The following is a 6,018-nucleotide window of genomic DNA, read 5'->3' as shown; positions in this document are numbered from 1 at the left end:
CCATTTTTTAACTTTTTGTTGAATGAACTCATAAATAAATGTAAGTTTAGCATATTTATCTAATTTAAAAGGTTGGTGTGTGTTTTGTTTTGTTTTGGAGCCATATCCAGCAGTTCTCAGGGCTTACTCCTGGCTCTACACTCAGGAATCACACCTGGTGGTCTTGGGGAACCATATGGAATGCCTGGAATTAAACCCAGGCATGATGCCCAGGATTAAATCCATGTCAGTTACATGCAAGGCAAGTGGCATATCTGCTATATTATTTCTCCAGACTACTCAAAATATGTTCTCTATAAGTTTATTTTAATTTAAGCAAATTTGGTGGAAAAATCTCAATTTATATACCACAAAGAAATTTTTTTTTACTGTGGGCAAAGTGAATTACAAATCTTTCACAGTAATAGTCAAGGCATATATTAATAATGAATGAGGGGCTTTCCCAACACCAGTGTTGTCCTCCCTCCACCCCTGTTCCCAGCATTCATCCCACTTCCCCCTCCTCTACCCCCAGTAATGCCAGTGCAACTGTTCCCCCCATGTACAGCTTGATGTAGATTGGGTATCATTTCTGTTGTTGTTGTTGATTTTGGATTTTGTATTCAAGTTTGATCATTTTTTATTTCCACCAAATGAACATACGACTGTCTGGTCTTGGTACCATCCATTTTTCTCCCTCCATTATGATGCTGATCAAGGAGTAATTCTTGAGCACCACTGGATATGGGCCAAAATAAAAAATATATATTTTATTTAATTACTGTGAAATTACAAAGTTATTTATGATTGAGTTTCGAACAGACATTGTTCCAACAGCTATTCTTTCACTATCATCCACTTCCTGCCATCAATTTCACCCCCCAACAGTTTTCAGGCAGCTATCTTATAGAAATAATAGCCAACAATAGTTAAGGTTCATGCACAACTGTTTAATCAAGTGTTTATATCATCAAAAAGCTAGAAATTATTTAAATTTCCCTAATAGGGAAAGATATTATATAAAGATATATTATATTTCAATGAATGCAGTGTATCTGTGAGGGAAAATGAATTTAACCTATATATTTAAGCATAAAAATACATCATTGAATAAAAAGTGAAAAGTTCTATTTTGAATAAAAAGCAACAAAATATACTTTTCGTAGTTAAAATTGGGGGAATAATTAGATACTGTTAAAATATAATACTGGCAACTGTAATCATATTAAAATATTGTATAATACGAACAGAAATAACAGGAGTATCTTGTGGCTGCATGTACACATATATACACATTTAAGTGTATTTGTATATTTATGTGTAGATATGTGAGTTTCAACGTATATGTTTGGCAGAGTTTATTGATTGTCGAGACATGGCCACACTTTTATACTTTCTAAAAGAACCCAAGTCTTATCCAGGAATCCACTCCTCAAGGAAGGAAATCATTCTCCTCATTGAGATGGACCCTGACTAGAGTATATCAATTCTGATCTATTCTGTTCTGAGGAGTGGTTACAAGTGGCAGATGACTTGGTTTTAGCCAATGAAAGATGATAGAAAATCTAGTGATGAGCATTCAGGAATGCTTTTCATGATCTTAAAAGTCTAATTTGACTTCTTGCTTAATGTACCACTGAAATCACTGTGACCATTTGGAATTTTGAGTTTTCAAAATTCAAGGACCTAGTGAACAGTTCAGAGAAGTCAGAGAGGGTCAAGAGAAAGCATAGGGATTCATTAATGCAGTCTGCTGAGTTAGCCAACACTGGAAATCTGGGAATTTGATTAGACAATCAAAATTGTATGCCTATAGCAACAGAAATCCCATGTATTCTCTCCTTTACAGCCAATGACCTCCCACCTAAAAAAAAAATTGGGATTATAGGATCAGAAATGCTTTACACACACACACACACACACACACACACACACACACACACACACACACACACACACACACTGGTGAGAGTATATAAGGATTTCTTTCTCTTTTATCGTTTCCCTTATTTTGCAAATAACAATAGTATATAAACTTGAGGTGAAGGGTAGAAAAAAAATCTCATAGTCCTCACCCCATACAAGAGGGAGTGAAGTTAATCCTGACTCTAGGGCCAGGCAATCCTGGCTTCTCCTTTCTAACTATCATACTTTGCCTTAAAAATTAAATATTAGGTGCAGCAGGCAAGGGGCTTCCCTTCTAAACATGGGTTCCAAGTTGGACTTTATCCCAGGAATATGATCCCAAACAACACCACCAGGGGTGGTGCATCTTAATGCAAATCTGGGAGTACATAAGTCCTAATCATCACTGGGTGTGACCCCCTCAAAAAAAAAAAAGAACCTTCTTATTTGTAAGAATGAGAATAATAATATTTCAGCATTACTACGAAAACTCAATGTCAAAAGCAAGGGTGAAAACTGTCTCATATCTCAGTAAATGTTTCTTTGTTCCCTGAACCACCGGCCTTCTTTCTCAGAACTTTGTGGCCCAGGAGAGGGAGGGATGAACGAACAATAACGATTTGGGTTTGGTGAAGAGTGAGAACTAAGGTTTCACATTACTAACATGGCCCTGCGGATGAGCTGAAACATAGTTCTGATTTGTAAAGGGCACCTTATAAAGTTTCATAAGATCTAAACTTGCCCTTGTGTATCCAGTGAGCACACAGAGGCCCTCCACTGAAAATGCTAAAGAAGAGGACACAGGGCCTCCTGCTTCTTTGTCCATCAGGGAACATTGGTGCATTGGTGTTGCTTGTATGCTTTTTTTTTTTTTTTTTTTTTTTTTGCAGCCTTTGCTTTAAGCTGCTTCACTTAAGCATGTGACCTCTACCTATATTGTTATTGGTGCCTTGTCCAAGCTAACAGACAGCAAACATCCTGCTCTGGAGGCCCTCTACTCAGTAGGCTATAAAACACTATGGCTCTCGGCATGCCCTGGTCATCAGTAATAATGAGACGGCTTTGAAACTGCCACTCTGAAACCCTAAACGAGGCCCAGATATGTGTGTTGGGCCAAGCACTCAGGAAAGGTTGGCCAAGGTTCGCAAACTTGAGATCAGGTTTGGAGGGAGCTGTCTCAAGTTGGGTTGCTTTAGGGCTGGAGTCTGTTTCAGCAGATGCTGGTCTGGGTGGTATGTGAATGAGCGGATTTACTGGGTTTGAGCAGAAAACAAGCCATGCCTAGAGCTCTAAAGAGTTTTTACTTTGAGGTTTTGGGGAAAGTGATTAAAGCCCAAGTTTTGCCTTCTGGAAGAAATTCTAGGACTCTACAACCTCATTCCTATAAAGCTGAAGTATTTCTTTCACCCATGGCCACTTTTCCTTCTATGAGGTAGAGGGAATGAATAGAGTCACCTCGAATGGATTGCTTTTTTAATCATTTGATACAGAAACCACAGAAGGGAATGGTTTTGAATTTAATACAGTTTTTAAAGGGGACTCATGATGACCTAGGCCAGAACTCCAGGATATAGTGTTAAGATTTCCTTTCTGACTTTGAACAACATACATATACCAATCTTACGGGTCTCCAGCCCAATGCCAGAAAGTTAGCTGCTGGTACCAAAAAGATAAAGGGCTTATGGTCTATAAGCAAACACTCTTGAAAAGCACACATGGGGGGATCCCTTTACACTACACTGTGTGTATACGTGTACCGTATTTTCTGGCGTATAAGACGACTTTCGAAACAAAAAAAGTCAACCGAAAATCGGGGGTCGTCTTATACGCCGAGTATAGCCCGAAAAATGTTTCAATATGCCGTTAAACGAAAATTGTTGAATATTGCCACAAAACGAATTTTCCAACTCGATCCTGCACCAATCACTGCCAGGCTGCTCGGACTGCATCTCTAACTGAGCCAATCTAAGCAGGCGTTTTATGCATGCAAATTAGACACTGTTCTGCACCAATCACTGCCAGGCTGCTCGGACCACCTCTCTAACTCAGCCAATCCAAGCAGGCTTTTTATGCATGCAAATTAGACAATGTTTTGGACCCAAATATACACTGTAAAAAGCCTGCTCAGATTGGCCAGAGTCAGAGAGGAAGTCTATTACAGTATAACCTTTGAACCTTTGCTTGTTGTGATTGGCTCACTGTAGTACATGAGCACAGGAACACATGCAGCACATGCAGCACAAGATCGTTCTATCTGATACAGCAAATATAGGCCTAAACCTATGTTAACTGCAAAATTAGGGGGTCATCTTATATGCCAGAAAAATACGGTACATACATTTATGGCACACTATCTTCACAAGTAGAATGCCAGTTAGTTCCAGCCACACATAAAAATTAGAAAATAAATAAAAATAAAAATTAGAAAAATTAGAGATAGCACTGTGGTAGGGCGTTTGCCTTGCGCACAGCCGACCCAGGACAGACCTGGGTTCTATTCCCGGCATCCCATATGGTCCCCAGAGACTGCCAGGAGTGATTTCTGAGCACAGAGTCAGGAGTAACACCTGAGTGTTACCTGGCTGGTGTGACCCAAAAAACAAAAAAAACAAAAAAAAAAAAAAAAAAGGAAAAAAAGAAAGAAAATTTAAAAAGAAATTAGTGAGAGGATAGGGTGGTAGGTTTAAAGAACATCTAAGGGGCCAGAGAGATAGCATAGCGGTAAGTTTGCCTTGTATGCAGAAGTACATTGGTTTGAATCCTGGCAACCCATATGGTCCCCCAAGCCTGCTAAGGGCGATTTCTGAGCATAGAGCCAGGAGTAACCCCTGAGCGCTGCTGGGTGTGACCCAAAAACAAAAACCACACAAACAAAAACAAAACAAAACAAAACAAAAAAATAAAGAGCATCTAAAAGAAACATTCAGGTTAGTAACAGTGGAGAAATCAGAAGAACTGAACAAACAAGAGGTGTGGGGGAATGATGCTGAGCTTGGGGAAAAGGCTGTGGCCAATAGTGGGAGTCTAGTGAACTGTGGTCTTAGTAGAGGAAGAGGAAAAAGAACAGTATCTTCATGACTTAGAAACAAAAGAACAGAACCACGAATAGCTTTTATTTTCCTCCCACATCCTGATCACCTGCTGCCAATAGAAGGTCTCAGTTAGTATTCAGCCATACGGAGCACATAGGTTGTGACATTTTCTTTTCCTGGGCACAAAGAAAGGGTGAGGAAGTCCCTACTTCATTTTGTATTATGACCCACTGGAGAGGTTTGGTAACAAGTACAGATGCCCAGGATGCCTCTGGAAGATACTAATTCAATAGGTCAAGGATGAACCAGAGAAGCTGCTCCTTCTTGCCTTACTCTGCATGCATAATTTGACTGTTTCATTGAAATGGATACCCCATTTGTTTAATGCTTTCATGAGTAATTGCCATGATGGGAGGAGGCACTTGTCCTCTGAACCCTGATGTTGTGTTCTAAGTTAGCCATAAAATTATTTTTCCATATATACCACAAATATTTGCTAAGCACCTACTATATATAGGCACTTTGACAGGAGTCCAGCAGAAAATAAAGCAATCATCAGTTTCCTAATTAGGCTTCTGAAATCTCTATCATGTGCATGAAAGTCTATATCTATGTATAGAAAAATGGAATTTTGTGGGACAACCTAGGATGCAATGACCTGTCTATTACCTAGGCACACAAATGGTACTTCCCTTGAGGTTATTATGAGCACAATGAGAAATCATATGTGAAAAACTTTAGTCTTGAGTCTTGTACTTTCAATATTGCTGTTTTCATTATTCAGGGACATTGCAGCAGAATTTGGGGCCTCCAAGGTCACACCTGGTAACATATAAGAAGTCATGTGATACTGGGATCAAATCAGATCTGGTGTACGCTAGGCATGTGTCCTCATTATTGCATTGTCTCCCACCACTCACTAAAGTTTATTACTGAATCTTTATCCAAATAAATAAAAAAATACCAGCACTAGATACCACTTTCATTGCTGATAAACATTTCTATCAGAAGAAATGCTGGTCATGTCTATAAGTAATATACTTAATGTACCTGTGTAGCCTTCTAATTCATATGTTTAGTTTTGTATAAATGAGAAAGAAAG

Source organism: Suncus etruscus, chromosome 1 (assembly GCF_024139225.1).
Source record: "Suncus etruscus isolate mSunEtr1 chromosome 1, mSunEtr1.pri.cur, whole genome shotgun sequence".
NCBI lineage: Eukaryota > Metazoa > Chordata > Mammalia > Eulipotyphla > Soricidae > Suncus > Suncus etruscus.
Note: the sequence above shows the minus strand (reverse complement) of the source record.